Below are 25,299 nucleotides of genomic sequence, written 5' to 3'. Positions count from 1 at the left end.
AACACAACAGAGGCTCTGAAAACAGAGTAGAAATTACCTTTTTGTAAGGGAAATCTACATTCATAAGGAAAATTTACATTTGAAAGGGGACTTCTACCCGGAAGAGAGCTTTACCAGATAAAATTTTTTAACCTGAGACTTATCTGTCAGCACGGCAATTTTTGCTGACAAAACATTTCCGTCTCTCACCTTCCTGTAAATTGCCTTTTCCCCACCCCCTAATCCCCAAATCTTTCCTTTGTATTTAGCTGAGGATGGTATTTAAAGTAGTGGCTTGGTCCATCTCATAAGTTTTACCCTTTTTTTCCCCCTGGTTATCTCCAGTGTATACATGCAGCATAGTGTTAATAAACTTTTTCTCTTGTTAATCTGTTTTTAGCCAAGAACTCAGAATGGTAGAGGGAAAATCTGTTTTCCTCTCCTACACTGCAAAAGGGCATGACAAGAAAAGCCTCTAATGAGAGAGGACGATGGCCTGAATTGAGTTACTAATAGGGGAAATGGATGGAAATAAATGGATTTAAGGAGTATTGAGGAGGTAAATACTTGATTTTTTTGGGCTCCAAAATCACTGCAGATGGTGACTGCAGCCATGAAATTAAAAGATGCTTGCTCCTGGGAAGAAAAGTTATGACCAACCTAGACAGCATGTTAAAAAGCAGGGATATTACTTTGCTGACAAAGGTCTGTCTAGTCAAAGCTATGGTTTTTCCAGTAGTCGTGTATGGATGTGAGAGTTGGACTGTAAAGAAAGCTGAGCACTGAAGAATTGATGCTTTTGAACTGTGGTGTTGGAGAAGACTCTTGAGAGTCCCTTAGACTGCAAGATCCAACCAGTCCATCCTAAAGGAAATCAGTCCTGAATATTCATTGGAAGGACTGATGTTGAAGCTGAAACTCCAATACTTTGGCCACCTGCTGTGAAGAACTGACTCATTGGAAGACGCTGATGCTGGAAAAGACTGAAGGCAGGAGGAGAAGGGGATGACAGAGGATGAGATAAATTCTTTTAAACTCAATGTTTTCCATTTCTTGTTTTATCTATAATATGATGCCAGTATAAAAATACAAACTAATAAGACTCATTAGAAATGACACCAACAGCACAGGTGAAGAAAGTAAAGATAGATAAATAGGATAACATCAAAATATAAACTTTCATCAAAAGACAATTAAAAGAGTGGAAAGGTAAACTATGGAATCTGAGAAAATATTTGTGAATCATGTTTCTGATAAGTACTCAGAATAATATCCAGAATATATGGATAACTCTTTAAACTTAAGAACAAAAACCCTGCAATCTGAAAATAAGCAAAGGACTTGAATTGATATTTATTCTAAGAAGATAAGCAAATGGCCAATGAGCACACAAACAGCTGCTCAACACCATTAATCATTAGGGAAATGCAAATCAAAACCACAGTGGGATAACACCCTGCACCCATTAAAATGGTTAGTGACAAAAGAACAGAACAGATGTTGGCAAGAGGGTGGAAAAATTGGAACTCCTATTCCCTATTGGTGGGAATATAAAATCATGAAGCCACTATGGAAAACAGTATGGTGATTCCTCAAGAAACTAAACATAAAATCACCATATGATCCATCAATTCCATTTGTGGGTATAAACACACAAAAATTGAAAGCAGGGTTTGAAGACATTTTACATCTATGTTTATAGCAGCACTACTCACAATAGCCAAAACATAGAAGCCACCCAAGTGTCCATCAACAGATGAAAAGAGACACAAAATGTGTTACATACACAATGGTATATTTTTGAGCTGTGAAAAGGAAGGAAATTCTAACATATGCTTCAACATGGATAAACTTTGAGGACATAAGTGAATAAGCTAATCACAAAAGGACAATTATTATACAATTCTACTTATATGAAATAACCAGAGTAGTCAAATTCATATAGGCAGTAAGTAAAATAGTAATTGAGAGGATTAGAGAATGGGAACTTGGAAACAGGTACACAGTTTGGGGTTTGCAAGTTGAAAGAGTTCTGGAGATTGGTTGTACAACAATGTTAATATACTAACACTACTGAATGGTACATTTACAAATGATTAAGATAAGGAATTTTATTTTATGTATGTTTTGCCACAATTTAAAGAAATAGTGACAGGACCCTAAGTGGTCTACAGTGGCAGTGGTTTTGTTCTAACTGTGTTGAAGTGACAAAGCAGGAGGGAAGAAAGCTGAAAGAAAACTCCAGTGAAAAGATCATAGCTGATGGAAGCTGTCCAAAGGCATGAGGCTGATGAATCTGAGAAAAAAATTTCCAACTGAAATAAAGGATCTGAGGAATTTCATTGGTGGAAGAGCCTACCTAACAGTTCATTTTTCTGTTATAAATTTATTGAGAACTTCTACTTATAGGAAATGAAGGGATGATGTCACTAGAGTGCATGAGGCTAGAGAATCTTGTGAGATCAAGGAGAAAAGGTAGGTGATGAATCAGTCAAGCAGAATCTCGTAGACCCGGATAAGATCTTAAAAAGAGTAATATGAAACAACTGAAAGATTTTAAGCAGAAGAAGGGAACAATCAGATTTGTCTTTTAGAAACATAACTCTGCTTGCTTGGCAAAAAATACATTGAAAAGTAACAAAAGTGAATCATGGGAACCATTTAAGAGGCTATTGCAGTAATAAAGAGATTATGATAGTTTGGACTAGGATAATGGCAATAGAGATGAAATAGATGCATTTCAAAGATATTTAGGAAGCAAAATTATAATCCAGTGATGTACTAGATAATAGGATGAACCATTGTCATGGATCCATATTCTGATACTCTCATAAATACACCAGTTGAACTTTCTTTTCTGGGAGTTTCTTTGGTACTCCTATCCCTAGGATTTTGTGAGTTGCCAATGACACACGTTTGCCTTCCCTCAATGCAATATGCCAGCAGATCTGGAAAACTCAGCACTGGCCACAGGACTGGAAAAGGTCAGTTTTCATTCCAATCCCTAAGAAAGGCAATGCTGGAGAATGTTCAAACTACCACACAATTGCATTCATCTCACATGCTAGCAAAGTAATGCTCAAAATTCTCCAAGCCAGGCTTCAACAGTATGTGAAACATGAGCTTCCAGATATTCAAGCTGGATTTAGAAAAGGCAGAGGAACCAGAGACCAAATTGCCAACATCCGCTGGATCATCGAAAAGGCAAGAGAGTGCCAGAAAAACATCTACTTTTGCTTTACTGACTACACCAAAGCCTTTGACTGTGTGGATCACAACAAACTGTGGAAAATTCTTCAAGAGATGGGAATACCAGACCACCTGACCTGCCTCCTGAGAAATCTGTATGCAGGTGAAGAAGCAACAGTTAGAACTGGACATGGAACAATAGACTGGTTCCAAATCGGGAAAGGAGTCCATCAAGGCTGTATATTGTCACCCTGCATATTTAACTTCTATGCAGAGTACATCATGTGAAATGCCAGGTTGGATGAAGAACAAGCTAGAGTCAAGGCTGATGGGAGAAATATCAATAACCTCAGATATGCAGATGACGCCACCTCTTTGGCAGAAAGTGAAGAAGAACTAAAGAGCCTCTTGATGAAAGTGAAAGAGGAGAGTGAAAAAGTTGGCTTAAAACTCAACATTCAGAAAACTAAGTTCATGGCATCTGGTCCCATCACTTCATGGCAAATAGATGGGGAAAGAATGGAAATGGTGACAGACTTTATTTTTGGGGGCTCCAAAATCACTGCAGATGGTGACTGCAACCATGAAATTAAAAGATACTTGCTCCTTGGAAGAAAAGCTATGACCAATCTAGATAGCATATTAAAAAGCAGAGACATTACTTTGCCAACAAAGGTCCATCTAGTCAAAGCTATGGTTTTTCCAGTAGTCATGTATGGATGTGAGAGTTGGACTATAAAGGAAGCTGAGCACTGAAGAACTGATGCTTTTGAACTGTGGTGTTGGAGAAGACTCTGGAGAGTCCCTTGGACTGCAAGGAGATCCAACCAGTCCATCCTAAAGGAAATCAGTCCTGAATATTCATTGGAAGGACTGATGCTGAAGCTGAAACTCCAATACTTTGGCCACCTGATGCAAAGAGCTGACTCATTGGAAAAGACCCTGATGCTGGGAATGATTGAAGGTGGGAGGAGAAGGGGATGACAGAGGATGAGATGGTTGGATGGCATCACTGATGGCGATGGAGATGAGTTTCGGTAGGCTCTGGGACTTGGTGATGGACTGGGAAGCCTGGAGTGCTGCAGTCCATGGGGTCGCAAAGAGTCGGATATGACTGAGCGACTGAACTGACTGAAGTGAACTCAGGGATGACAAATGTTTGCCACTGTTTCCAAAACTAGAATATTATAGAATGTATATCTCACAGTTTCTTTATTCAGTCATCTGTTGAAGGACAATTAGGTTGTTTCCATGTCTTGGCTAATGTAAATAGCGCTGCAATGAACATGGGGCTGCATCTATTCTTTCCAGGTAATGTTTGCCCTTTTGTTCTTGCCCATACTGCCTACATTTTCTGATTAGAGCCCTTAGTATATTCATGATAGTTGTTTTAAATTTCTGGCCTGATAATTCTAACATTCCTGCATGTTTGGCTTGGATGATTGCTCTGTCTCTTCAAACTGTCTTTTGCCTATTAGTATACCTTGTGATTTTTTTCTTTTCCTTGAAAGGCCAGCCATGATGTACTGTGTAAAAAAACTGCTGTAAACAGGCCTTTAGTAATGTGCTGGTGAGGTGTGTATGGGGGAGAGGAAGTGTTCAGTGTTCTGTGATTATTAGTAGCTCTCAGTCTCTCAGTGAGCCTATGCCTCTGGACTATGAGCTTTGTAAATGTTTCTCAAGTTTCTTTTTCTTTTTTTTTCCCACCTCCCCTCTTAGGTAGGACAGGATAGCTTCAGTGGGCTGGAGTTGGGTACTTCCCTTTCTCCATATCTGTTAGGGTTTGATAAAACCCTGGCAGGTCAGGCTCCAGTTAACTAGTTTCCACTGGATAGGCCTAGTTAAGAAGGACAGAGTGCTTGGGCATATTTCAAAGTGTTTCCTTTTCCCTTTCCCCTGCATGAGTGGGTTTTCCTGATATTTTTGTGGGAACCTGGTCAAGCTCCTGGAGATAAATCTCACAGTATTGTGGGTACCTCCCTGTGAGTGGATCCCCCTGGAGTTGTTTTTCTTAATTAAAAAATGTTTTTGTTTGGCTGTGCCACATGCCATGAGGAACCAGGGATGGAACCTGAGTCCCCTGCAGTGGAAGCACAGAGTCTGATCACTGGACCGCCAGGGAAGACTCCTTCCTGGAGTTTTTAACTCTCAGAGTTGTCCACACTGATCCTCCAACAAATCAATTATAGTTCAGTCTTTCTCCCCCGGCGCTAGTTCCTGTGGCATTTCCTGTTTTCAAACTGTGTTCTGCTCTAGTAACGTGGGACTCTGTGTCTATCTCTCCAGTTTTGGGGACAGTGGTTTTCCCTTTGTCCTTTCTTCTTTTATGAATTCTAAAAGAGTTTATTTTTTAGTCCATTCATTCTTTTACTTGGCAGAAGGGAGTGGCAACTTCCAAGTTCCTTACATGCAAAACCAGAAGTTTTAAGACCATGTTTGTATACATTTTTATTGTTCAGTCACTCAGTAGTGTCTGACTCTTTGCGACCCCAAGGACTGCAACATGCCAGGCTTCCCTGTCCTTCACTGTCTCCCGGAGTTTGCTCAAACTCATGTCCATTAAGTTGATGATGCCAACCATCTCATCCTCTGTCTCCCCCTTCTCTTCCTGCCTTCAATCTTTCCCAGCATCAGGGTCTTTTCCAATGAGTTGCCTCTCTGCATCAGGTAGCCAAATTATTGGAGCTTCAGCTTCAGCATCAGTCCTTCCAAAGAATATTCAGGGTTGATTTTCCTTTAGGATTGACTGGTTTGATCTCCTTGGAGTCCAAGAGACTCTTAAGAGTCTTCTCCAGCACCACAATTCGAAAACATCAATTCTTTGGTACTCAGCCTTCTTATGGTCCAACTCTCACATCTGTATATGACTACTGGAAAAACCATCAGTTCAGTTCAGTTCAGTCGCTCAGTCGTGTCCGACTCTTTGCGACCCCATGAATTGCAGCACGCCAGGCCTCTCTGTCCATCACCAACTCCCGGAGTCTACCAAAACCCATGTCCAATGAGTCGGTGATGCCATCCAACCATCTCATCCTCTGTCGTCCCCTTCTCCTCCCGCCCTCAATCCTACCCAGCATTAGGGTCTTTTCCAATGAGCCAACTCCTTGCATGAGGTGGCCAAAGTATTGGAGTTTCAGCTTCAACATCAGACCTTCCAATGAACACCCAGGATTGATCTCTTTTAGGATGGATTGATTGGATCTCCTTGCAGTCCAAGGGACTCTCAAGAATCTTCTCCAACACCACAGTTCAAAAGCATCAATTCTGCGGCGCTCAGCTTTCTTCACCGTCCAAATCTCACATCCATACATGACCATTGGAAAAACCATAGCCTTGACTAGACGGACTTTTGTTGGCAAAGTAATGTCTCTGCTTTTAAATATGCTATCTAGGTTGGCCATAACCTTCCTTCCAAGGAGTAAGCGTTGTTTAATTTCATGGCTGCAATCACCATCAGCAGTGATTTTGGAGCCCCAAAAAATAAAGTCTGACACTGTTTCCCCATCTATTTCCCATGAAGTGATGGGACCAGATGCCATGATCTTAGTTTTCTGAACGTTGAGGTTTAAGCCAACTTTTTCACTCTCCTCTTTGACCTTCATCAAGAGGCTCTTTAGTTCTTCTTCACTTTCTGCCATAAGGGTGGTGTCATCCGCATATCTGAGGTTATTGATATTTCTCCCAGCAATCTTGATTCCAGCTTGTGTTTCTTCCAGCCTAGCGTTTCTCATGATGTACTCTGCATATAAGTTAAATAAGCAGAGTGACAATATACAGCCTTGATGTACTCCTTTTCCTATTTGGAACCAGTCTGTTGTTCCATGTCCAGTTCTAACTGTTGCTTCTTCACCTGCATACAGATTTCTCAGGAGGCAGGTCAGGTGGTCTGGTATTCCCATCTCTTGAAGAATTTTCCACAGTTTCTTGTGATCCACACAAAGGCTTTGGCATAGTCAATAAAGCAGAAATAGATGTTTTTCTGGCACTCTCTTGCCTTTTTGATGATCCAGCGGATGTTGGCAATTTGGTCTCTGGTTCCTCTGCCTTTTCTAAAACCAGCTTGAACATCTGGAAGTTCACGGTTCACGTATTGCTGAAGCCTGGTTTGGAGAATTTTGAGCATTACTTTACTAGCATGTGAGATGAGGGCAATTGTGCAGTAGTTTGAGCATTCTTTGGCATTGCCTTTCTTTGGGATTGGAACAAAAACTGACCTTTTCCAGTCCTGTGGCCACTGCTGAGTTTTCCAAATTTGGTGGCATATTGAGTGTAGCACTTTCACAGCATCACCTTTGAGGATTTGAAATAGCTCAAGTGGAATTCCATCACCTCCACTAGCTTTGTTCATAGTGATGCTTTCTAAGGCCCACTTGACTTCGCATTCCAGGATGTCTGGCTCTAGGTGAGTGATCACACCATTGTGATTATCTGGGTCGTGAAGATCTTTTTTGTACAGTTCTTCTGTGTATTCTTGCCACCTCTTCTTAATATCTTCTGCTTCTGTTAGGTCCATACCATTTCTGTCCTTTATCGAGCCTATCTTTGCATGAAATGTTCCTTTGGTATCTCTAGTTTTCTTGAAGAGATCTCTAGCCTTTCCCAATCTGTTGTTTTCTTCTATTTCTTTGCACTGATCCCTGAGGAAGGCTTTCTTATCTCTCCTTGCTATTCTCTGGAACTCTGCATTCAGATGGGAATATCTTTCCTTTTCTCCTTTGCTTTTCACTTCTCTTCTCTTCCCAGCTATCTGTAAGGCCTGCTCAGACAGCCATTTTGCTTTTTTGCATTTCTTTTCCATAGGGATGGTCTGGATCCCTGTCTCTTGTACAATGTCACGAACCTCTGTCCAGAGTTCATCAGGCACTCTGTCTATCAGATCTAGTCCCTTAAATCTATTTGTCACTTTACTCTGTCCAGAGTTCATCAGGCACTCTGTCTATCAGATCTAGTCCCTTAAATCTATTTATCACTTTACTGTATACTCATAAGGGATTTGATCTAGGTCATACCTTTGACTAAATGGACATTTGTTGGCAAATTGATGTCTTTGCTTTTTAATACGCTGTCTAGGTTTGTCATAGCTTTTCTTCCAAGGTACAAGCGACTTTTAATTTCATGCCTGCAGTCACTGTCCGCAGTGATTTTGGAGCCCAAGAAAATAAATCCGACTTGTTTAAATGTAGTCATAATGAGTAGATTTGGAGATAAATTCTCTCCTGAAGACTGTGGACAATCACCCTCCTCAGTTCTTCTGTCTGTCCGCTGTACTGCTGTGCTCATTTGTTTTTGTGTTGTAAGGGTTTGGAAGAAGCTACACTGAAGAAAACATAATAGTAAATCTTCATGACCATGGATTATATAATAGATTCTTAGATATGACATCAAAAGCACAACCAACTAAAGAAAAATAAATCAATTGGAATAGATCAAAATGAAAACCTCTGTGCTTCAGAGGACACTATTAAGAAAGTGAAAAGACAACACAGAGAATGGGAGAAGAATATTTGTAAATTGTAGATTTGATAAAGGTGAGTATTCAGAATATGGAAAGAAATCTTACAACTCAACAACAAAGTAACAAACAACTCAACTAAAAAGCAAGCAAAATACTTAAATATACATGTCCCCAAAGGCAAAATACAATGGCCAAGAAGCACGTGAAAAGATGTTTGACACTATTAGACATCAGGTAAATGTAAATCAAATCCACAATGAGAAATCACTTCATATCCACTAAGATAATATAATAATTTTTTAAATGGAAAATAACTAGTATTGGCAATAATGTGGAGAAACTGAAATCCTTGTGTATTACTGATTAGAAGGCAAAATGATGTAGGTGCTTTAGAAAACAATTTGGCTGTTCATCAAAAAGTTAAAAACAGAGTTACCTTTTCACCAGCAGTTCTGTTCCTAGGTATAAACTCCAGAGAATTGGAAACATATGTCCACACAGAAACTTAGAAACAAATGTTCTAGCAACATTATTCATAATAGCCCAGAAATGGAAACAACCCAAATGCCCATCAATAAACAAATAGATAAACAAATGTGGTCTATCCACATAATGAAATATTATTTAGTCATTTAAAAAGAATGAAATCAGATTCATGCTACAACATGGATGAATCTTGAAAACATTATTCTGTGTGAAAGAAGCCAGTCACAAAAGAGCATGTAGTATATGATTCTATTTATATGAAATGCCCAGAATAGGCAGAAATATGGATACAGGACTTCCCTGGTGGTACAGTGGGTAAGAATCCACCTGCCAATGAAGCACTTATTTTATGTAATTTCTTAATTCCAATCTCTCAACTGGAGAGGCTAGAGAGCATTCATTGTGAAGGGGGAAGGAAAGCAAGGTTGATAAATACACTGCTGACTTTGTAGTATTAGATAAGGTGCAAAAGTAAACAAGATGACTGTAACTGCTGTAGATAAGATGGTGAAGGGATACTGAGTAGGCTGGCCCAGAAAGTAAACAGGGATTTATTTTATGGATTGTGCAGATAATCTGCACTCTTTGTTTGTTTGTTTTTTGTAATTCTATGTGGAAAGAGAAAGCAATTTGACAGCCCTGTGGACCTAGCCTTAGGCTGTGTTGAACTGTTTTCATAGATATGGGCTGCCAAGTAGAGAACATTCAGAAAATAGAATAATGATGAAATCACATTGGCTACATTTCATTCTCTCACTTTGTGTGAACATACAGTTGTTAGGAGCAAAGCTCAGAATTTTGTTCTTGGTACTCTATTTGAATTTATTTAAATTTATTGAAGTGTCAAGTCTTTTTGTAACTTGTGTACCAGTTCCCTTCCTTCTCTATCATGTCTGATGTATGTCTATTTCTTTAAGTATTTATAGTACTTTAAAAATTCAAGCTCTGTAAGCAAAAATATACATAAATAAATCCTGCCAACAATTAGTAATTTGCTATTAAATAATGAAGTAAAATAATTTTCTTTTAGTGGATTGTGACTAGTGGTCCAAGATCTATTGACATCGTTTAGATCCTTTAACTTAATCCATTAACTTTGCTAATATAGCTAAGAACAGAAATAAACATTACCTTGCCTTATCCAGTCACTGTGGGAAAAAAGTGAATAGAAGGCAATTGAACATAGACTTAAAGATTCATCTTGCTTTTGTCAAGAGGGACACAGTAAGGAGAGGGTGTGGAGAAAAGGGAACCCTCTTACACCATTGGTGGGAATGTAAATTGATATACCCACCATGGAGAACAGTATGTTGATGTTGTTTAAGTTACTAAGTTGTGTTCAACTCTTTGACAACCCCATTGCCTGTAGCCTGCCAGGCTCTTCTGTCTATGGGATTTCCCAGGCAAGAATACTGGAGTGGGTTGCCATTTCCTTCTCCAGGGGATCTTCCTAACCCTGGGATCGAACCTGCATCTCCTGCATTTCAGGCAGATTCTTTGCCACTGAGTCACCAGGGACGTCTGGAGATAAGTATAGAGGTTCCTTAAAAAACTATAAATAGAGCTACCATGTGATCCAGCAATCCCAATCCTGGGCATATATCTGGAGAAAACCATAATTCAATAAGATACATGTACCCCAGTGTTCTTCCCTGGTGGCTCAGAGGGTAAGGAGTCTGTCTGCAATATGGGAGACCTGGGTTTGATCTCTGGGCCAGGAAGATCCCCTGGAGAAGGAAATGGCAACCCACTCCAGTATTCTTGCCTGGAAAATCCCATGGGTGGAGGAGCCTGGCAGACTACAGGCCATGGGGTCACAAAGAGTTGGACTTGACTGAGCAACTTCACTTTACTTCACCCTAGTGTTCAATGCAGCACTACTTATAATAATAAGGACATAGAAGCAACATAAATGTCCATTGATGGAGGAATATATATATATGTGTGTGTGTGTGTGTGTATATATATATGTATATGTATGTATGTATGTATATATATATATATATAATGGAATGTTACTCAGCTATAAAAAAGAATGAAATAATGCCATTTGCAGTGATATGGATGGACCTAAAGATTGTCATACTGAGTAAAGTAAGTCAGACATAAGAAGATAAATAACATATGATGTTGATGATTAGAATCTAAAAAATATTACAAATGAATCTATTTACAAAACAGAAACAGAGTCACAGATGTAGAAAACAAAATTATGGTTACCAGGGGCAAAGAGAGGTGGGGCGGGGGGACAAATTGGGAGATTGGGATTGACATATATGTACTGCTATATATAAAACAGATAATTAATAAGAACCTACTGTATAGTATAGGGAATTCTATTCAATACTCTGTAATGACCTATGTGGGAATACAATCTTAAAAAAGACTAGATATATGTATATGTATAACTGTTTCATTTTGCTGTAGAGCAGAAACTAACACAACATTGTAAATCCACTATGCTCCAAAAAAAATTAATTTGAATGAAGAAAAGAGGGACAAAGCAAGAGGCTTAATCTTACCCAGTAGATGATGGACTCTGTATCATAGTCTTGATGCCAAAAACTTGGCCTCTGTACATCACTACCTAATTGAATCTCATAGAGTTTTGGGTGAAGTAGAAAAGTATAGTTTCATTGCTTTGCCAGACAAAGGGGGACACAGTGGGCCCATGCCCTCAGAATTGTGTGTCCCAATCTGGGGGGTTTTGGTGAAAAGTTTTACAGCAATGGTTAAAGGGTGGGGTTGCTGATAAGGATCAGGGTGTGTGCAGGTCTGCATTCCTTTAATCTGGCCTCAGGTGGTCTCCTGATGAGCTTCTGTGGTTCTTGAGGTTATGAAACCGACTTTCTGGAATGAAGACTGCTTCATCTAGTAGTTAACATCTTCATTTGTTGAGGGTTTTAGTTCCAAAGAAGACCTCAAAGATACTGTTATATGTATGCCTTGAGGCAGAATCAGGACCCTGCCTGCAAGGCTGTTATTATTGTTTCTTGACTGCTCCTCCCATGTCTCTGCATGGCCTCCCTTCTCTGATTAGCAACCTGCCCTTTGGAACTCAGGGAGGCTCACAGAGGCTGAAGCCTAATCCCTACAAAGAAGAAATGGGGAACACAGTAAGGTTTCCATGCCTAGGAACCCTACAGGTCTTGCTTGGTTTCAGTCTCCAACGTCTTCCATTTCCTTTAGCCAACAAGAGACTAGGGCTTTCCTCATGCTCAGTTGGTAAAGAAACTGCCTGCAATGCAGGAGATCCGGGTTTGATTCCTGACTTGGGGAAGATCATCTGGAGAAGGAAATGGCAACCCATTCCAGTGTTCTTGCCTGGAGAATCCCACGGACAGAGGAACCTGGCAGGCTACAGTCCATGGGATCACAAGAGTTGGACGTGAGTTAGCAACTAAACCACCAAGGAGAGACTAAAACAAAGTCCACGCATCGTGATGGTTTTACATCACGATGCGTGGACTTTCTAGCAGGCTTACATTTAGGGATGAAGAGAAAGTACAAAACCAAGCTCTTTTCTTCCTGAGACTATTCTGCACTTTCTTTATAGCTTTCTCCTTCTTTTATTCTTTTTCACATATTGATTTGTCTCCTTTTTTTTTCTTAAGTAAAGCTGCCATAAGTTTTCTGTATGCTTCTCGGTTTGTGTATTTAATTCCCTTTGCATTTCTAACAGAGAAGGCAATGGCACCCCACTCCAGTACTCTTGCCTGGAAAATCCCATGGACAGTGGAGCCTGGTAGGCTGCAGTCCATGGGGTTGCTAAGGGTCGGACACGACTGAGTGACTTCACTTTCACTTTTCACTTTCATGCATTGGAGAAGGAAATGGCAACCCACTCCAGTGTTCTTGCCTGGAGAATCCCAGGGAAGGGGGAGTCTGGTGGGCTGCCGTCTATGGGGTTGCACAGAGTCAGACACGACTGAAGCGACTTAGCAGCAGCAGCAGCATTTCTAAAGGAGTAGTTGCTAAAGCTTTCTTATTGTTTAATGATACCAAGTTTTATAGCTCCCACAGCTCTGTCTAGCTGCCTCTGTCTCATGTCCCTCAACTTGGTGGAAAGCTTTTGAAAGATCACACAAAGAACACAACAACTGAAAACATTTACCATCCATGAGTATCCAGGAAGGAGGCCACTGTGAGATGAAGGAAACATAGCTCCTCATTCTTCAGGAGGCCTCTGAGGCCTCTCCCCAGGCTGTTCTCCATCCACCTTCTTGGTATGTTTTCCTGAGCTACTTCTTTATTTCTCCATCATTCATCCAGTTCTGGGAAAACATTAAGGTAAGGGTGAATTAAAGGATTAACTCAGCAGGCCTTGGTGGTCCAAACGCTTCCTATTTCAGAGAAAAGTTTGGCCACTGATCAGATCCTAGGAAATAACCTCTAAGGTCTTGGAATATCTTAGCTGTTAAAGTGTTTTTGTTTACTTGGGGCCTTGGCAAAGCCAGATAGTCTATGTCAACAATGTGATTCATGGTGTGAATCTTGGGCCATGTGGTATCAGTGTGATCTCTGGAAGGGTTGGAGACTGAGTAATGAAGGTCAACCATGTGGATGCTAAATGCCCATATAATCAATTCCCCAGAAAACCCTGGACACCAAAGCCCAGGTGAGCTTCTCTGGTTGGCAGTAATGTTGCTACTCATCATTGCTAGAATTATACACTATCCATATGACTTCACTGGGAGAGGACAACTGGAAGTTTGTGCCTGGTCTCTCCAGGACTCTCTCCTTTGCTGATATTAACTTTGTATCCTGTTGCTGAATTAAACTGTAACTGTGAGTACAGCACCTTTATTGCATTCTGTGAGCCCTTCTAGCAAATCACAGAACATGAAGGTGGTCTTGGTGAGCCCCAACAACAGAAAGGCAGACCAGTCAATCTTTCTGGCTCTTCCTTGAGATCTCCTCTCCTGGGATGAGGTACTGAGAGCCTGACTAGGGTCAGGGGACTCACTTGTGGCTTACAGTTGTGGGTTAACATTGAAAAAGGATCAGATGGTAAATATTTCAGGCTTTGCATGTCATTTGGTCTCTTGCAACAGGGTGAAAACCTGAATAATATATTTTCTTAATAAAGTTTTATCTACCCTTTGGAACATCCACTCATTAACTACATCATCAACCCTAGCACTGAGGTCACATATCCTACTCACTCTGTGAGGGTATTCTGAGCACCCTTACATCTTTAGTTAGGCCAATTTTGCCCCTTGGTGTCTATCCACTAACAGGTTTGTGTCCATGGTGGTACTGGGTAAGGGGTGGCATATATCTTCTGGGTGGCTCAGTTCCAGGATATGAATCTAAAGTATGATAATAGCTGGACTCAGCTCTCAAGTTCAAAAACCTTACATGGGAGCCCCTAATGTAACCAATGAGACAGAACCCATTCTTTCCTGTCTACAAAATGAGTCCTTAGCTGCCATCTAAGAAAGGTAAAAGTTGGAAAGATGGTTGCTATTACTCTTTGCTAGAGAAAAGCTCTTGGGATTATAACTATGTTGTCAGTGCCCAGTCTGTTATCTCCTTTGGCCTCACTGCTGTAGCTTATACCTACTGACCTCCCACCTGCCAGCATCTGCATTTCCTTGCTGATGGCTTTTTCTGGTGGCCTGATACTGCTCTGCATATGCACCTCAGGCTGGGAATACCAGAGAATTGATGCCATCCTCAAACTCTAGCAATCTTTATCCAGTGATTTCTGGCTCCCTTACAACTATGGGAATAACCCTGAGGAGCACATTCTACACTGGCTTCCAGAGTGTCCCAGGAGAATTAAGATTTCATTAGTCAAAGTGTAACTTCAATGCACCCTTCTTGGCTTGCTTCCTTTTTCCACTCTTCTCCTAGTACTCCTGGAATCAGCTCTCAAATAAACTTCTTGTATAGATCTTTGTCTCAGGATCTGCTTCTGGGATTACATAAATTAAGACAGCTGTTGGTTTGTCTGTTGTTCCTTATTTGTCTTGGGCTTCTCTTTTGTTTTTTTGGTTCTGAATACACACTGATCCTTGATGCAGGTTTAGGTAGCTCTTTACTGTAAACTTTCAGTAGAGTCTGACCAGTACTGTGGATGGAGACTGGCTTGGGTTTTATGCCATGGGTCCTGTGACATGGCTTTTTTGGGCCCACGGTGAGTGAGGACATAAGGCTTTGGCAGTGTTCCAAGTGAATGCTCTCTCATTTACTTTACATCTTTCTTTGAGCTCATTCTTCATGTCTTTCTTCTTTAATCACCCCCATTTCTTACCAAAGCCCTTTCCCCACTGTTTCCTGGGATTTCCCCACACCCCACAGATAAGATCAAGTCCCAGTAGTTTTTTGTGTCTTGCGGTTTTTGACAGACTCAAGCTTCCACTGTGTATCATTTAGGCGGTCTGCTTTCTCCTGGGTGAGAGATGTGAGCTGTCATCCTAGGAGAGAGTGTGTACATGTGTATGTATGTGGCGTGGGGGTGGGGAGGTGAGGAGGAGATGAGGGTGAGAAATTATGGCCGTAATGCTTCTTTTTTCTAAAGCATCTGGAATCTAACTGCATTAATGGTGACAGCTAGACAGGGTTCAATCACTAAGGAAGACTCACAGAACCAAAATGAAAATGCTTACAAATCCGTGGTTTATTGCAGGAAGGGGATTTGATACAACATCAGCATAGAGGAAAGATAAACATCACCACCCAAGGCTGCTTTACAAAGAGGGTCTGGAGAAGTCAGGCTGAGCTCCAGATGTCCTCTCTTTGTAAGGGCCACACATGTATGCTTCCTTCCTAGGGCCAGGACAAACTGACTTGGAGTACCTTGAAACTAAGGAGCCAGAATGGGAGTCTCAGCTAGGGTTTCTCATTTCCTGCTGGTCACATAGACATATTCTTGCTACATAATCAGCCCAACAGCACAGCTCCCTGAGACATGAAGAGCAGATGCAAATCACCAGTCTCACTGTTATCAATCAACAATGCTGAAAGCTGGAACAGACTGGCTGGGAACTCCTCAAACTCATGTTTCCAAAGCAACTCCATTAACTAGCACATTTCATGTCTTGATCTGGCTAATTCCAGGTCTTCTGGAACTGGAACTTCCCCTCACAGCATGGTCTAGCTTCCTGACCTATAAGCAAGCCCTTTTTAGACCTAACCATAACTCTTGGTTTGACAGTAATTACTTGCCTTAAAGCATGACATAATCACAGAGACAATCAAAATTCACCAAATCGCAAACATCTGTGATAACTAACAAGGGTTTGGTATGGATTTAAACAGATGATTAATCCAATAATATTAGCACAGACTAGCACAAACCTCCTCATATTCTGAACTAACTTTATAATACTTTTGTCTTCCTGACTTACGGTTATCAGCACTTAATGTATACATTCATTAGGTGAGAGAGATTAAGCCATTTCTCCTCCACAGGAAGAACATCATGAGGGGGTTTTAATATAATTTCATAATACATTAGATCAACCTTGGTAACACCATAAATTGTATTAGCTTCTACAATATTAAATTTATCTATGATTTGTGTATTATACCACACAGTAGTGTCATGGATACACAGTACAATATAAATCATATATAATTACATATCATTATTTTGCCCATTCCAACAAAATCTACCTTTTCTCAGAGAGGTGTAGGTTAGAAACCACGTGTATCTCTGTTATTTCAGGACTCCAAACCTCTTGAAAACACAGTCAAATTCCTTTTCTCTGTCTGAGAGACAGTGGTTCTTAGCGAGATGTTCCACAACTGGGAATAACTCTTCTCCATGGAGAGCTCTCTAGTCCTGTTTAAAAGTTTTGTCCAATACCTGCTAGTAATGTTACAGGAAAGGAACGGTTCACCATCAGTCATGACACTAAAGCTGCTAAAGAGCACGTTGAGAGGTAGCATTCTCATTTCCACAGACTGTAGAGCCCACAGGTCTCCCATGCAGTGAGAATCTCTGGTTACTGGGCCTCAGGCAGCTCAGACTCCATTTGAGTTACGATAGCGAAGAGCCCAGATGTGGTGATATACAAGCCTGTTTCCACTGCTGAGTTCAGGGAGATTACCACAGTGTCTGTGCTGGTTGAAAAGCCCATTTTCCCAGTGTTGTGTTACCATCCAGTTGCCATCCTTATCTTTCCTCCTGGAGGAAAATGCCTTGGAGGTTCCCCATTTGTTCCAGAAGTCTTTTTTTTTTTCCTTCAAAATATCTTTCCTCATTAAAAGTGAATCCCTCTTCATCAATTACTCCTAGACCAGCTCCTAATTCTCCTAAGATTCTCCTTTTTTCAAGGAGGCAAAAGCTGTTTGATCCACCAGACTTGCTGTTGACATTTAGAGTATTAGCTTCTCACAATTAGGGCTTCCCTGATGGATCAGCAGTAAAGAATTCACCTGCAATGCAGGAGACAAAGGGACTTGGGTTCGATCCCTGGGTCGGGAAGATCTCCTGGAGGAGGAAATGGCAACCCACTCCAGTATTCTTGCCTGAACAATCCCATGGACAGAGGAACCTGGTGGGCTACAGGCCAAAGGGTCGCAAAGAGTTGGACACGACTGAGGAAGTTTTCTTACAATTAGGAAATATACCTGGCACCTGATCACACTGACCCTCTTAGGCTATAAGATACTGCAAGTACTTGTGACTGCTAAATGGACTTTGGTTTGGATATGACATAGAGCTTCTCACAGCCATCCACACAGACTTTCAGGCTTTTCATTCTCAGGAGGGTGGGCCTACCAAGTTATACTAAATTCTTTCCTTTTCCAGTGATCCAAATGTCTCAATTGTTCCTCTACCTCTTTATGGCTTTTCACCCACAGTGTTGGGCAAGGAGCTATTTTCACACACAATGTTTTGACAGATGGAACTTTTAGAAGATGAACTTCTACTCTCATATTCCTTAAATCTTCACCATCAAAATTAATGGCTATGCAATTGTTCATCTAGATTATTATTAATCAGTGTAGATATATATTCTCTTTATTTTCTTCCTAACTCAGGTCTTCCATAATAGCTCTATCCTATGAAATAGGAACCAAAAGACATAGCCACCTTCATATTTTCATATGGTTATGGTCAGACCTTTCACTTGTTCATCCATCATGAGGACACAGACCACTCTCACAAGTGTATATATGTATGTTCACTGGGTTGGCTATTCTGCTTACTTCTTGATTATTCAAAAGAGAAGATTTTGATAAATGAGTCCTTCACCCAAAGGGCATCTGAGTTAAAACTAAGAGAATAATATTCTCTTGCTCTATGCTTCTCTTAAGGCACCAAAATTTATTAGACTTTGCCTTTTGTAACACCTATTGATTAGCTAACTTCCCCTTAGCAATAATTTCAATTTTCTTCCACTTATCATTACTTTAATCCAAACATTTCTCCCAAATGAAGGTCCCTCTGGTTAAGTCACTGGTTTGGTCCATATGGCTGGCACAAGATGTGATAATCCTAAACAATAAGGTCCTACAGTAGAGCATAGTGAACTACATTCAATACCCTGTGATAAACCATAATGGAAAAGAATATGAAAAAGATATAACTTTTTATATACATCTGTATCTTTTTGTATATATCTTTTGTATATATATGTATCTTTTTGTATCTGTATATATATCTGTATCTGTAGCTTTTATATATATATATATATCCATGTATAATAGTCATGTTGCTATACAGAGGAAATTAAACATAACACTAAATCATAACACTCATACATGTGTGCTGAATCACTTTAGTCATGTCCAACTCTTGGGATTCTTAATGGTAGCTCTAGTTTTAGGGGTTAACCACCACTGAGAAAGAAATTTTTGATGAAGTAGGGAGGACTTGTTTGTAAATTCCTGTAAAAGATAAACCCTTTCTCCTTAATTTCACTGCAAAAGTGTAATCATCTATCTCACAGAAACCTATTTTTAATTCCCCTCACCTTATGTTGCAAAACACAGTGCTGGAGGTTTGTATATCAGTCCTTTGGTTCTTTGTCATGGCCATCTTCTTAAGCAAGTGTGTTTGTTATCCATGCCAATTTTCTATTAACCTGTGCTTAGTCTTTCAGTCGTGTCTCATTCTTTGAGACCCCATGGACCGTAGTCTGCCGGGTTCTTCTGTCCATGGGATTCTGCAGGCAAGAATACTGGAGTGGGTAGCCAGTCCCTTCTCCAGGGGATCTTCCGGACCCAAGGATCGAACCTGGTCTCCTTCATTGCAGGTGGATTCTTCACCATCGGAGCCACCAGAGAATCCCCTCTATTAACCTACTATTTTTGGATTGATAAGTAAAATAAGTCAACGGTATATGATATTATTTTCCTTATTGTTGCCTGCATGGGCAGTGCATGGAGGACCTTGATATCAAGAGAGGTAGCTGGAAGGCTAAATTCACTCTAAGTTTGTACCAAGCATGAGGTAAGAGGAATGGGATGGAATGGGAAGAACCAGTTTGCTTCTTGCTTCATCAGTCTTTTTCCTTTGAAAAACTATATATATCTGAAAGACATGTAGGTTCTGAGGTATATATCCTTTTATTACCCAGATCCTACTCTTGGTTTTTGAAATGGTTACCTAATGAGTGCATATGAAGTAGAATTGTCCAATAAGGAAGCTCGAGGCTCAGCTTACGGTTAACAAGTGAGAAAAAAATAGTTTTTTTCCCTTCCATTGAAATTATAAGAAAAGGGAAAATGTAGCCAATCCTTTTTTTCTTCACTTTAGTAAATTTAGAAGCACTGCAAATGAAATTAACAAATTATACTGGGGTAGAATATATTAATACAAATTTCTTTATAACTTAAATATGTCATATAGAATATATGAAGTATTTTAATGTAAATTTTGAACATACAGTTTCATTTATAAAATACAAAAACGGGAGTTAATTTATGATTATAAATGTCAAGACAGTTTTATCCATAAGGGTTGACTGACTAGGTAATGGAATTTTTGAGGTGCTTCTTTCTTTTTTAAAAATTTCTCCTTTATTTATTTAGGTCATGCCAAGTGGAATCTTGTTCCCTAACAGGGATGGAATCCAAGCACCCTGTATTGGAAGCATGGAGTCTCAAGCACTGGACCACCCAGTCTCAACCACCAGGGAAGTTCCCAAGATGCTTTGCTTCCTGCCTGGGGTAGTAGTTCCAGGGGTATGTTTGATTTGTAAAAATTAATCAGTTACACATCTATGATGTGTGTACTTTATACAGTTGTGATTTATGTACTTTTGTGGTATATATCATACTTAAACAAAAAATAATAAGACAAAATGAAACAAAATGCAGCCTTGGCCCTTAGCAACTTACTTCTATTTAAGGGAAACAAGCAAGAAAACTTCCATTTCTGTTGTTCTTCATTTCTTTGTATAGATTTCTATTTCCATTTGGATCTATTTTCCTCTGCCTGAAGAACTTCCTTTCATATTTCTTGTAGTGCTAGTTTCCTGATGGTGAATCCTTTCAGCTTTTATACATCTGAAAAATTCTTTATTTCAACTTTTTTTTGGAAAGTTGTTTTTATTAGGTACAGAATTCTAAGTTGATGTGTTTTTTTTTTTTTTTCAGCCCTTGAAACATATTGACTAGTATCTTCTTGCTTACATTGTTTCTGATGAGAAATCTGCTGCCATCCATATATTTTTTATTTTGTATGTAATTTTCCTCCTATGGCTGCTCTTAAGACTTTTTCTTAAAACATTGTTTTTTAAGTGATTTGATGTGCTTTGTACAGTTTTCACCAACTTTCTTGTGTTTAAATTTCACTGCACTTCTTGGCTTATAGTTTTCATCAAATGATGAAAGCTTTTGGCCATGATTTCTGCAATTTTTTCCCTTGTGTTTCCTCCTCTCTACTTTCCTGTAGGGACTTCTGTAGGTATATATTAAGTCACTTGAAGTTGTTCTACAGTGTAGTAAAGCTCTGTTAAATTGAAAAAAATTTCTCATTTACGCCCGATTTTCACTTTGAGTAGTTTATATTGCTCTGTGTTCATGTTCACTAATCCTTTCTTCCACAATTTCTGATCTGTAATTAATTCTTTCTAATGTATTTTTAGTTCACACATTTCAGTTTTCATTTTGAGAAGTTTCATTTGGGTCTTTTAAAAATATCTTTTTTATCTATGTATTTGGTCACTCAGTTGTGTCTGACTCATTGTGACCCCATGGACTGTAGCCCACCAGACTCCTCTGTCCATGGGGATTCTTCAGGTAAGAATACTGGAATGGGTTGCCATGCCCTCCTCCAGGGGACCTTCCCAACCCAGGAATTGAACCGGGGTCTCCTGCATTGCAGATTCTTTCCAGGTGAGCTACCAGGGAAGCCCTTTATATGTTATCAGTTCAGTCGCTCAGTCATGTCTCACTCTTTGTGACCCCATGGACTGCAGCATACCAGACTTCCCTGTCTATCACCAACTCCTGGAGCTTGCTCAAATTCATGTCCATTGAGTTGGTGATGCCATCCAACCATCTCATCCTCTGTTGTCCCCTTCTCCTCCTGCCTTCAATCTTTCCCAGCATCAGGGTCTTTTCCAATGAGTCACTTCTTTGCATCAGATGGCCAAAGTATTGGAGTTTCAGCATCAGTCCTTCCAAAGAATATTCAGGGTTGATTTCCTATAGGATGGACTGGTTGGCTCTCCTTGCAGTCCAAACAACTCTCAGAGTCTTCTCCAACACCACAGTTCAAAAGCATCAATTCTTTGGCACTTAGCTTTCTTTATAGTCCAACTCTCACATCCATACATGACTACTGGAAAAACCATAGCTTTGACTAGACAGACCTTTGTCGGCAAAGTAATGTTTCTGCCTCTTAATATGCTGTCTAGATTGGTCATAGCTTTTCTTCCAAGGAGAAAGTGTCTTAATTTCATCGCTGCAGTCACCATCTGCAGTGATTCTTGAGGCCAAGAAAATAAAGTCTGTCACTGTTTCCACTGTTTCCCCATCTATTTGCCATGAAGTGATGGGACCAGATGTCATGATCTTAGTTTTCTGAATGTTGAATTTTAAGCCAGCTTTTTCACTCTCCTCTTTCACTTTCATCAAAAGGCTCTTTAGTTCCTCTTCACTTTCTGCCATAAGGTGGTGTCATCTGCATAGCTGAGGTTATTGATATTTCTCCTGGTAATCTTGATTCCAGCTTGTGCTTCATCCAGCCTGGCATTTCGCATGATGTACTGCATATAAGTTAAATAAGCAAGGTGACAACATACAGCCTTGACGACCTCCTTTCCCAATTTGGAACCAGTCTGTTGTTCCACATTTGGTTCTAACTGTTGCTTCTTGACCTGCATACAGATTCCTCTGGAGGCAAGTAAGGTGGTTTGGTATTCCAATCTCTTTAAGAATTTTCCACAGTTTGTTGTGATCCACACAGTCAAAGGCTTTGGCATAGTCAATAAAGCAGAAATTGAGGTTTCTCTGGAATTCTCTTGCTTTTTCTATGATCTAGCGGATGTTGGCAATTTGATGTCTGGTTCCTCTGCCTTTTCTAAAACCAGCTTGAACATCTGGAAATTCTTGGTTTGCATACTATTGAAGCCTGGCTTGGAGAATTTTCAGCATTACTTTGCTAGTGTATGAGATGAGTGCAATTGTGCAGTAGTTTGAATATTCTTTGGCATTGGAATGAAAACTGACCTTTTCCAATCCTGTGGCCGCTGCTGAGTTTGCCAAGTTTGCTGGCATATTGAGTGCAGCACTTTCACAGCATCATCTTTTAAGATTTGAAATAGCTCTGTTCTTAGTGATGTTTCCTAAGGCCCACTTGACTTCACACTCCAGGATGTTTGGCTCTAGGTGAGTGATCACACCATTGTGGTTATCTGGGTCACGAAGATCTTTTTTGTACAGTTCTTTGTGTATTCTTGCCATTGCTTTTTAATATCTTCTGCTTCTGTTAGGTCCATACTATTTCTTTCCTTTATTGTACCCATTTTTGCATGAAATGTTCCCTTGGTATCTCTAATTTTCTTGAAGAGATATCTAGTCTTTCCCATTCTATTGTTTTCCGCTAATTCTTTGCATTGATCACTGAGGAAGTCTTTCTTATCTCTCCCGGCTATTCTTTGGAACTCTGCATTTAAATGGGTATATCTTTCCTTTTCTCCTTTGCCTTTCGTTTCTCTTCTTTTCTCAGCTATTTGTAAGGCCTCCGTAGACAACCATTTTGCCTTTTTGTGTTTCTTTTTCTTGGGGATGGTCTTGATCACTGCCTCCTGTACAATGTCACGAACCTCCATCCATAGTTCTTTAGGCACTCTATCAGATCTCATCCCTTGAATTTATTTGTCACTTCCACTGTATAATCATAAGGGATTTGATTTAGATCATACCTGAATGGTCTAGTGGTTTTCCCTACTTTCTTCATTTTAAGTCTGAATTTGGCAATAAAGAGTTCATGATCTGAGCCACAGTCAGCTCCCATTCTTGTTTTTGCTGACTGTACAGAGCTTCTCCACCTTTGCCTGAAAAGGATATAATCAATCTGATTTCGGTATTGGCCATCTGGTGATGTCCATGTGTAGAGTCTTCTCTTGTGTTGTTGGAAATGGGTGTTTGCTATGATCAGTGTGTTCTCTTGGCAAAACTCTGTTGGCCTTTGCCCTGCTTCATTTTGTACTCCAAGGCCAAACTTGCCTGTTACTGCAGGTATCTCTTGATTTCCTACTTTTGCATTCCAGTCCCCTATGATGAAAAGAATGTAATTTTTTTTTTTTTTTGGTGTTAGTTTTAGAAGGTCTTGTAGGTCTTCACAGAACCGTTCAACTTCAGCTTCTTCAGCATTAGTGGTTGGGGCATAGACTTGGATTACTGTGATATTGAATGGTTTGCTTTGGAAATGAAAAAAGATGATTCTGTTATTTTTGAGACTGCACCCAAGTATCTCATTTCAGACTCTTTTGTTGACTCTGAGGGCTACTCCATTTCTTCTAATGGATTCTTGCCCACAGTAGTAGATATAATGGTCATCTGAATTAAATTCACCCATTGCAGTCCATTTTAGTTCACTAATTCCTAAAATGTTGATGTTCACTCTTGCCATCTCCTGTTTGACCACTTCAAATTTACCTTGATTTATGAACCTAACATTCCAGGTTCCTATGGAAAATTGTTCTTTACAGCACTGGACTTTACTTCCATCACTGGTCACATCTACAACTGGGCATTGTTTTTGCTTTGGCTCAGCCTCTTGATTCCTTCTGGAGCTATTTCTCCACTTTTCTGCCAGGACTATTGTATTTAGTGCCCCTGACCGCATGACAGGCCACTGTCAACTCAAGCCTCTGCCGGAAACTCCCGGACACTCACAGGCAAAGTCTGGCTCAGTCTCTTGTGGGGTCACTGCTCCTTTCTCCTGGGTCCTGGTGTGCATAAGGTTTCATTTGTGCCCTCCAAGAGTCTGTTTCCCCAGTCCTGTGGAAGTTCTGTAATCAAATCCCACTGGCCTTCCAACTCCCTGGGGGTTCTCAGTCCCTTTGCTGGATCCCCAGGTTGGGAAATCTGTTGTGGGACCTAGAACTTTTGCAATAGTGCAAGAACTTCTTTGGTATAATTGTTCTCCAGTTTGTGGGTTGTCTGCTTGGGGGCTCTAGGGTGGGACTGACATGCCACGTCTCCCAGGTCTGCTGCAGTCAGAGGTGCCCCCGTTCCCCCTGCAGGCCACTGCTGACCGCAGGCCACTGCTGACCTGTGCCTCTTCAGGAGACACACAAACACTCAAAGGCAGGTCTGGCTCACTCTCTAGTGGGGTGCCTGGGTCCTGGTGCACACAAGGTTTTGTCTGAGCCCTCTGAGCATTTCTGGCAGGTACAGGGTTTGATTCTAAATGTGATTTCGCCCCTCCTACTGTCTGGTTGCAGCTTCCCTTTTGCCCTTGGAAGTGGGATATCTTTTTTTGGTGGGATCCAACATTCTCCTGTCAATGGTTGTTCAGAGCTTAGTTGCAATTTTGGAGATTTCACAGGAGGAGATGAGTGCACATCCTTCTACCCTGCCATCTTGTTTTTAAAAAATTGTATCTGTATATATCTGTTTAAAAATATGGAATACAGCTAGAATAACTGCTTTAATGTCTTTGTATTTGTGTCGGTCGTGGGTTTCACTGATTGATTTTTCTCTGCATTATGGGTGTTATTTGCCTGCTTCTTGGTATGTTTGATTATTCTTAATTGGATTTCAGATGCTATAAA

At 40.3% G+C, this 25,299-nt stretch overlaps 1 long non-coding RNA gene across 2 annotated transcripts in view; it reads right to left on the bottom strand.

The window, feature by feature from the left end:
• Positions 1-7,882: 7,882 nt before the first annotated feature.
• LOC145534900 (uncharacterized) overlaps positions 7,883-25,299 on the bottom strand; it is a 49,628-nt gene continuing 32,211 nt past the window's right edge. The window contains exons 3-4 of one of the 2 annotated variants that reach the window (XR_014075058.1): positions 13,224-13,383; positions 7,883-8,479 (exon numbers count right to left, since the gene is read on the bottom strand). This is a non-coding gene — a long non-coding RNA (uncharacterized LOC145534900). Of the gene's footprint in view, positions 8,480-12,676; positions 13,384-25,299 lie in introns of those variants that run through there. The other variant, XR_014075056.1, reaches the window with a different exon arrangement.

This window comes from Giraffa tippelskirchi, chromosome 14 (assembly GCF_054371585.1).
Source record: "Giraffa tippelskirchi isolate mGirTip1 chromosome 14, T2T-mGirTip1v1.2.pri, whole genome shotgun sequence".
Taxonomy (NCBI): Eukaryota; Metazoa; Chordata; class Mammalia; order Artiodactyla; family Giraffidae; genus Giraffa; species Giraffa tippelskirchi.
The sequence above is the reverse complement of the archived record's forward strand: the minus strand, read 5'-3'. Positions and strand labels throughout refer to the sequence as shown.